Here is a 10218-nt window from a genome sequence, read left to right as displayed (position 1 = left end):
GCTGATCAGATAAGAAAACTAGCTAGCAGGTTTATTAATAACAAGCCTTTTAAGATTCCAGCTGTTTATCTGATCTGAACCTCCAGCACAGGAGGCATTATGTCACCTGGAGAGAGAGAAGCTGGAGGACAGGTCAAATAGAGAGAGAATGTACGCGATAGAGACAGATAGATGTGTATGTGTACGCCCCCGTGCTGCGCAGAATCACTGGTGTGTGTTTGTATGATTCTCACAGTGTGAAAAATGTCCCCGGTGTCTGAGCAGGGGGAGAATTATCGTCACGGAAACGACCTTCCTGACACCTCAACTCTGACCTCTGCTGTGACCCCTCGGAGGAGCAGGGGGCTTCAGAGGATATGCCTGTTTCCCAGAGAGACAGTTACGACACAGCAGGAGCTAAGAATACTCACTGACACACACACAAGGAAAATACCATGAAACAGTTATGCAAGCACAAATACACATATATAATGCATACGAAAACATATATATACAATATAAACAACACACACACCCTGGGAACTGCTGGTAGAACACATGAGGAATGTTGAACTCATTTCCTTTTGCTGTCTTACTGTGTGTGTGTGCAAATCTGTTTTCACTACCTTGTGAGATTAAAATACCCTCACAGGAACCATGAATTTATGATTGTTTGAACCTGTAGTATAAAGATTACATCAAGTGTTAAATCTGGGTAAAATAATGGCAATGGAAAGAGAGGGAGGCTGTCTGGGGCACTGGACAAAGGGGCATGCAGGCACAAGGAAACAGTTGTGATTCAAAGAGAGGTCCCCCCTCCATGGACGGCTAGAGGGTAAGTAGATTTGCGTTGTACTCAGCCTTAAAAAAAAAGGACAAAGAGCTCCTCAGAATCAGAGATTTCAGGTTGTTTTCATCTTCCATGGTCCACAGTTTCTGGAAAAAAGATGCTAGGGCATCCATCCATCTATCCATCAGCTATTTTTCTCCTGCTGTTCAGGCTTAGTGACGTGGCTGTACGGATGGCAACGTCAGTCTGTCGCCCACTACTTTGATCCTGACTGAATATCTCACTACATTTTGTACAGACATTCATGATTTCCAGTGAATGAATCCAAATGACTGGTGATTCTTTTACTTTTCTTTTATCATGAGTTTTATATCTGTGAGAGTGAATGTTTTTGACGGATTTCTGTATAATTTTCTACATATATTCCAGGTCCCTGGAGGAAAAACTGTCATGGCTTTGATGATTATGACTTTTCCTTTAGCGCCACCATGAGGTTGACAATTTGGAGTTTTGAGTGAGATATTTTAACCTATGTGCCATATCCAGTCAATTTCAGAAACCATCCCAATACAATTTAACACAAACTGCAGGATACCAGTGCTCTGTGAAATAAAATGATTTAATGCCAATATTGAAAAGTTTCATACACAAAAACATAAACATAGAAAGTGTCATGAAAAGAAAATACAAAGAAAGTACAAATACCTCTAATTTGCAGGCTAGGTTAATTGGTGACCCTAAATTGTCCTTAGGTGTGAGTGTGAGCGTGAGTGGTTGTTCGTCTATGTGTGGCCCTGCAGTGGACTGGCGACCTGTCCAGGGTGTACCCCGCCTTTCGCCCGATGTCAGCGGGGATTGGCTCCAGCCCCCCGGGACCCTGTACTCAGGATAATTTGGATGGAGTACAGTAGGCCTACTTAAGTTAATGTCCACCACTGTAAATAACCACATCTTAACACTTCAGAGCTGCCGATAAACTATACAGCTTACCTCTGTAGCCAACCGCTGTTGTTCTCCTTGTTGATGTACCGTAGCAGAAGCACCAACTGGCAGTGGTTAGAAATGTCAGTTGTCTCAACTGCCTGAATAGCAAGATATTCTGTCCAGCGAGGCAACAAGATCTACTGAAAAGGCCAGGGTCGTCAACGGATTCGGTCTCATTGTGGCCGCGCGAGGCCACCGTATCATCTATATGTGCCCTTGTACACTCATGTTTCTTAATCTTCTCAGATAAATGTTTTGAGTCATTTACTCCTGTAACAGTCCATGTTGTATCGCCGGCTGCTGTATTGAAAATGCCTAGCTGGGAGCGCTAGGGTGCGCTTTGGTTTCGAGATGCTGTGGTTGCTGTGATTGTTTTGTTCAAGATGGGATGTGCTCGGTGCGGTGTTTGTCCCGCCCCTCCTGCACTGTGATTGGACGGCTGGGTAAAAAGTGACTTACTAGGTCTCAAACTTGTTACTGTAATTGCTCTTGCGTTGGATGCTATATTACCTAGCTTGTCATCTGGTCTCTTGCTCGGTCACTCTCTCTTTTTCTCTTCCTCATTTCCTCTGACAACGTCTTCTTCGGTCTCTTCACACCCTCTGCCATGACATCCATACTGAAAATATGGAGCCAGCTTCTTCCAAAGAATGTACATTGTACATTCTATACTTTTTACTTCTTCTTATAGCTTTCTAGAGTCGAGTTGCTGTTTGACATGGTGCCGTAAAGCATTACATCGTTCGTTTACATCACAAATTTCCTGCCCGGGATTCATCTTATTACAAGTCAGTGTACCATCAAAACAATTTTTAAGCTGCTATTTTAAGATAGACAACATAGTGTTGCTTTAATGCCCTGCATGCAACCTTTGTCTACATTTAAATTGCTTTACTGCATATTGTGATACTAATTAATACTATGTTATACTAATTATCAGCTACACAATACGAAGTAGACATATTTTTGTTTATTTCCCTTTGCTGTTTTACTTTTCAGTGTTTCAATGACCAAATTTCCCCCAGATGTCAATGAAGTTGTATCTAATCTAATCTAATCCAATCCAATTTAATCTAATTGAATCTAATTCAATGTAATGTAATCTATTTTATAGATTAGATAATGGTGTCACAGTTTGGGCCTGAACGATTGTGTGAGAGAGAAGACAGAAAAGACCGAGAAAGTAAAAGCAGAAAGAGCAAGACTGAAAAGAAATTAAGAAAAGAGTGACACGAGTGACAGTGGGAAAACATTACAGACTAATAATAACAACAATAAGTGAGAATTCCCAGACTGCAGGATTTTCTCTGGGAATGTCAGAGTGAGGGATGAAGGAGGAGAGGAGGTACTGGAATAAACAAGCAGCTGACCTACATGTTGGGATGGTGAGAAGGGCAGTTGAACCAACAGGTTTTTTCATGCCCACTTCTCATAAGTCTAATGATTATAACAAGACAGTTGTTTTTCTTTTTGCAGAAAAACATAAACGTGTGTATTAATTAATTAAGTACAATCAAAATTGTATCTTTATTGTGTAGCTCTGTACCTGGATGTAATAAAAATACTATAAAAATCACCCATGATCACTATCCACAAACTCTGTATTAACAACCAGCTTAATCAGATACTTTTAATCTTTACCTCGTTCCTCCTTTCTGTCCACTCTCATTCTGTTCTCTTCTTCTCTCCTCATTTTCCCAATTGACTGTCAAAGTGACTTTGAGAGATTCTTCAGCCCCTCCTACTTCCTTTCTTCCTACTCTCCTCCCTTCTCATCATTTCCTTTCTGCCCTCCTTTTCCTTCTCCTCCTCTCTCGTTTTTCAAAGTGACTTTGGTGTGTGTATACGTCTGAGTGTGGCTTCATTCTTCTCCTAATGGAGATTCATGACTCTGTCAGCGGGGAGGTGACAGAGAGGGACCCTTAGAGAAACTGAGGAGAGAGAGCACTATATCCTGGTGGACGTTCTCTGTGTTGTGTCTCTTGATTTCAGCAAGTTAATGTAATATTTACATTTAAATCTAGGCTGGGCAATTTATTTAAGCTATTTTGCTCTATTTTTGAAATTTACATCCAACAGCAATCAATAAATCAAATGCTCTGTCATACAAATTAATAAAATCTGTTATCTGTGGCTGTAATACCAGGACCGTAATAAGCATGGCCAATCATTTAATTTGGTCCAAAATATCTGGGTACTGGTCACAGTAGCAATAGCCTGGGTGTGTTTTTCACAGCCACATCCTCCAGCTCATTCTGGGCAACCTAAGTCCACCTAACTTAACAACAAAAGGTGTAATTTGTAATTTCATATCCTCACAAAACACTGAACATTGTACTAACCCAAGTAATTGCTGAGATTTTGTTACGTGGTGCCATCATGAACAAGATTAATAGTCAAGCTAGCAGCTCTGTGAGGCAGTATTTAGACACACTGATTCTTTAAGCTAAATGTGAATGTCATCACGCTAACATGCTCAGAATGACAATGTTAACTAGCTGATGTTAAGCAGCATTTTCACTATTTTATTAGCATTAAACACAAAGTTCAGCTGAGGCTGATGGGAATGTCATTCATTTTGCTGGTATTAAGTCAAATACATATTGGCCTGGTCAAGGTGCTAGATAAAATATAACAATTCAGGGGTACATGAATGTCTGAACCAAATTTCATGGCAATCCATCCAACCCGTTCTCAATCCTAAGTGGTCATATATAGACGCATGGTCACGATCCATTGGCGTCAGCTTGTAACACAGTGGGGAGCCTCTTAGCGTCATAGTTCAATGTGGTAGGGAAAGACCTGTAGCGTCACTTTTGAATGCTAAAGGCAGGTGTAGGATATTTAACAGAAATGTCAGAATGAGGAGCTGGTTGGGGTGGATGGAGGGTCAGAAACCAGGTGATATAGAATACGTTACTTTCAATTAAAAAGCTTACTGACAGACCAAGAAAGCCACAGAAACAATCATAATGTGATAACTCCCTTGAACATAGTTGGCTGCAGCGTTAGTAGTCTTATAAACAGAGCTTGAACAGGCCTGGTTTTGTCCAGAACTTAATCTGACTGATCTGACTGCTGCACCGAAGAGTCGGAAGCGTTGAATGTCAGAGCGCTTATGCTTGCTAATGTAGGCACTGAAAAGCATTTGAACAGTGATGCAATTAGTTTTAGGACAAAATGAATGACCTACATAGTCAATGGCTACAAATCATTAAACTGAACAGAACAAAATTATTCCATCACCAGAACACCTTTCTTTGCAAGCATTCTGCCTGCGAGAATAGGATGCAAGGCTGAGTGGAGCCATGCAAGAAACTCATTCTGGCCATTTTTCTGCGATCTCATTGTTTCAGTCATTACCCAAAGCTCATGACTATAGGTGAGGGTTGGAGCGTGGATTGACTTGTAAATGAAGAGCTTTACCGTCACCCCCCTCTTCACCACAAGAGTCTGGTACAACGTCCCCATTGCTAACACTGCACCAAGACTTAAGACTTGGGTGATGCCCCGCTGTTTCATCTCGTGCCACCAAAAAATCTAAATTTCAAAAAGGTCAAAATTTTCATTAGTCCGATAATTTGGTTAATTGCACCAAATAGCCTACATGCAAAACTAACGATATTCCCATCAACATCATCTGTACTTGTTTTTAGTACTAGTAGCCAATGTTAGCATACCAACACATTAATATAAAATGGTCAACATTATACCTGTTGACTGACATTAGTATTTAGAGCAGCCTCACAAAACTACAGGCTACTGGCCCTTCAGACCTGGAGATGATACAAGGAAGGTTGAATAGATGAAGTGAGGGAGGAGGGGAGGAAAAGGAAGAGGCAGCAGAGGAGGTGAAATGAGGGAGGAGAGGAGGAGAACAGACTGTTTGAAGGAAACAATTTGATTCAATTTTCCACTCAATAAAATACAACCATCAGCTCTGCATACACACACTCAGACACACACACAGTGTCTCCAGAGTGGTGTTTTAATTGAAGCAGGTTACGGTTGTGTCTCGATGAAATTGGAAAAATTAATCAGCTGGAAAACGGTGTGTTTTCTTCCCTCCAACCATCTCTCTCTCTCTCTCTCCCTCTCTCTCAGTCTGATATAAGACGATGTGCAAATTAACTTGTGGAAGCCAACTTTGTGTGTATGATGGTTCGTTTGTCATGTGTGTTCGGATTGTGTGCATTTTAATTTGTGTAAATCAACGTCTGTGTGCTTTTTGTTGGGCGTGTGTTTGTACTGTATGTATCAAGAAGTGTTCATGTGTAGAGCATTATATATTTCTACATGTTGCTAGCATAAAAGCAGTTAGGGCCATAGCCAGGGTTTCAGAAATACTGAGGTCATGTTCACAATTCCCTTCCAGTGGGGAAATGAAAATCATCATAGATTTTTTGGTGTTGTTTGTTTGCTTGTTTTTGCTTTAAAAGTGCTCAAAATTAAATATACTGAGTCTAAAAATACCCCCAACTATAAAATATCCAACAATGGAAAATTCACTAATTTCCTAGAAACAAGAATAATTGTCTACTGCCATGCTAGTTGCTCTGTGAAGCTGAACTATGAGCTTCATGGTAATGCCTACATGTTAACTTGCTTACAATAAAAATGCTAACACACTGATGTTTAGCTAGTCAATTTTACCATGTTTTATTAAAACAGTTGCTAATTAAAAACAGCTGATGGGAATGACATTTGGTAATAATCCAAAGCATTGGATAAACTGATATTTTTCTGTAAATAATTTCTTTTTAAGATATGTCAGTTTGGACCAATGTGGTGGAACAACAGCCTGACTAACTGACATCGCCTCACCTCTAGCAAAACTATAAACTCAAAACTTTTTGCATAATCTTAACCGCCATTTTGATTTATTAAGCTTGGTCATCTCTACTGGTGCGGTTGTTGCACACATTAAGTTCAAGTCACGAATGCTTGCTTATAGAGGCCATTAGTGCAGCACCTGCCACCCTAATTCAGGTTTATGTGCCTTCTTGTGTGCTACAATCAGCCAATTAATGATGACTAGTTGGTCACTGCAAAATCTGAATTTAAACTCTTCTCCCGTGGTCAACAAGGGCTGGCCCTGACAGTGCTGGAGCCCTAGGCGAGATTTTGAAATCGTAAAAGTCCACCGCAGGGGTTGGGGTCATCACGCCTCAATCCTCCGGAAAAGGTTCAGCAGCCAAACTCACAATTTTCAGATAATAATAATTCGGATAATTTTCTTGAAATGCAAGAGCATTGGTTTAGTTTCAGTGGTGGAGGGGACGAATGAAGAGGGTCAGGGGGAAAATTTGAAGCAATAAAGACATCATTTTCTGCATTCTGGTGAAAATGTCTGCACCAATTTATGGTGAAAATGTCTTTATCTATATTAATTGAATATAATGCAGTAAGGCTGACTATGTTGGAGCCCTAGGCGAGATTGGCACCCCCACCACCATGCCCAATCCTAAAAGTCCACCGCATCATCACTCCTCTAACCACATGAATTGTTTTAAACGTTCAGCAACCAAACTCACATTTTTAGCATGTATATATGAACAGCCAAGCCAGTAATCATGGTCAATAATAAATGAGTGCAATCAGCATACTTGTCAACCTCCTCATCATAGCCTTTATTTGGGAGACCAAACCTACATGTGTCCCTCTATAAACTGTGTGTCAACCCAGAGACTTTTCTTGCATTATGGGTTAGTTATCTTGAAATGCCAGAGCATTTGTTTCGTTTCAGTGGTGAAACAGGGACAGAAATGAAGAGGAGGGTCTGGGGGTCCTCCCTCAGAAAACTTTAAGCATTAAAGTCTTAATTTCCTGCATTCTGGGGAAAATTTCTGCATCAAATTTCTGCTTTTTCTGCCTCAATTTGTGGTGGAAAAGTATTCATTTATCTAAAGGGAAACAAAATTCAGGCTCCTTTTTTGTATCTTTTGTTTGGGGATGTGCATGTGTCACCTTTTCACCTCAAATAAGTCAATTTTAATAGCTCCTGTGTTTCAGTAGGTTTTTTGCTCATGTTCAAAACTTTCTGCACATTCAGAATCTCTCCCAGATATCTGTGTTCTCTTACATGTTGAGAAAAAAGTTGTAACATTACAAGACTGACTTCATTATTTAATTAGAATTCATAATATTTACCTGTCCTACTTTTCCAATAAGCCTACTCTGCTGTGCATTAGGCTACTTATTGCTCCCCTGGAATCATCCCTTTTAGACCGTTTGACCAACACAGTGCACAGACTGTATGTTGCATGCAAAACCAAAACCAACTGGAAAACACTCACCACAAATACACACGCATGTTACTTTAAGCAGCTCACAGTCCCAAACAGAGCAAGGCTGCACCTCACGTTTTAGATGTTTAGATCGCAAAACTCTACACAACGACACGACTCGTCACAACTGTCTGGACAAGGTGCAATTAATTACTATCATGGCGTATGCTGGTGTCACAGCAGGTGGCTAGAGTTGATTCGCGCCGAGTCGAAAACCTTCTCTTGTGGTTCCCACTGACATTTGACATTGACACTGACATGTCGCTTATGGGTCGGCCCTGAGCTCCTACACCTACCTCTTCCGAGACTACTTACTCACCTAACATGCTGGCTCGCTCTCTCTAATGACAAAAAAATATTCTCCCTGATTTAGTATGGCTTGAATTATACCTCACACATTAACATTTTCATTATTTCATTTTGTCTTTCTAAAGTTTCCTTTCATGTCTTTAAATTCATGAGCGTTTTCTGTTGGTGCTCCTATCAACAGGACGATGTTGTCTGTGCCTACCTGAAACCATATGCTATGCCTATTACAAAAAAAATTTTCTGATCTGCCACTGATTTGCAAAAATGGTGCAAACAGCAGTGTCCTGTGTCACTTTGTGCTGTTGGACTTCAGTGCTGCCATTGACAACTAATTATAGCATTCTTTTAGATAGATGGAGGTACTGGGTGGGCATATATCAGTTATGGTGTGCGTCAAGGGTCAATTCTTGGACCAACTATGCTCATATGATCTGTAGACATGGTGTTTCTTTTGATTGTTCACTATGAACAATGAACAATTTCAATCAGTTTCACTCACTCAGTCCTACCTTTACATCTTAATCATATTACACATAAAAGAAGAGCCCATAAAATACATACAATAAGAACACCGTGAAGATAATTAGGCTACAAATTTACTCAATGCTATGCCAACAAGCCTCCCTGGCTTTGTCGGCCGCCATGGTGTTAGATTTGGCCGTAAACGTGTCTTTAAACTCCTCATATCCTGACACAATCAACATGCATCTACTGGGGAAAATACGGAGCATGTGCCGTTGTGAAAAACTCGGCCAAACACACCCCTTCCACCAACTCCAATTAAGTTAACACGGGGTTAACACCGACTCAGCTAACCAACATCTTATCCACCTTTGTAGTACCGTTTAACTCCAGTCACTGCGTGAAAAGGGGTGTATACGGGAGAATTCAGACAATGAATACGCCCGCTAAATGTGCTGTTTGGCAGGGATCTTTGGAACTTTGTTATGCGTACCTGTAAATGCCCGCAAAGGCCTGAAAACAGGAACTTCGTTTTGCTTTTTTTGACTTCTTGCCTGAATTGTTTTGTTGGAGCCCTTTGCATTGGCCACCGCCGCTGTGTCGCCAGACTGACCTCATTTACATAACATGTTAGCTACAAGACAGAGCATGCCACTTTGAGACTGCATGTATGAACAGGGGCTCATGCATGGATCAAATCAACAATAAACACAATTAAAACAGGCATAAAAAAGAAACAATTTAACTACGTACCCTACTTACCTATGGTAGTGGCTCATTTAAAACGCTAAGCCTCTGAAATGCTCCCTGTGGGGTATGAAGCCGTGCAGAAGTGAGAACAAAACAGTGTCGCAGAGAGCTGTACCCGGTAGTAGAAGCACAAAAAGGTCAAATGAACAACAAGTCAACAACGTCTGGCAGGCAAAATGCTTTGCTCCTGAAATGCTTCCTGTGTGATTTGAAGCTGCACAGACGACAGAACAAAACTACGTCACAGCCGGAATGCAACACAGCCTTGTAGAATCCCCAAGGTGGACAGTCCTCTTCGGGTCAGATAAACCATTTTGGACCATTGGAGACTCCACTCCTAATTTAAAACTTTTGTTCCCAGCTATCCTGAAAATACATACATTTGGTTTCATGTCACCATAATGATAAAAAGAGAAATGTTGTGATTGCATTAAGCAGAAACAATTCACTGTCATCTTGTTAGTAGGTCCTGTCTTAATTTTTACCTGATTAGTGAGACAAAACTACATTTATTTTCTAAAACTGGCATTTGTGAACAACTTTCTGACACCCAATTCTCTGTGTGTGTGTGTGTGTGTGTGTGTGATGGAATAGAAGATGGTAGATTGGCGTTATGTGGTCAGAGTGATATTTAGAGATCACTTCATGAGAGCTTCA

This window comes from Micropterus salmoides, unplaced genomic scaffold, assembly GCF_014851395.1.
Source record: "Micropterus salmoides isolate LMB-PRFRI ecotype aquatic unplaced genomic scaffold, ASM1485139v1 Ms_hic_scaffold_10, whole genome shotgun sequence".
NCBI lineage: Eukaryota > Metazoa > Chordata > Actinopteri > Centrarchiformes > Centrarchidae > Micropterus > Micropterus salmoides.
Note: the sequence above shows the minus strand (reverse complement) of the source record.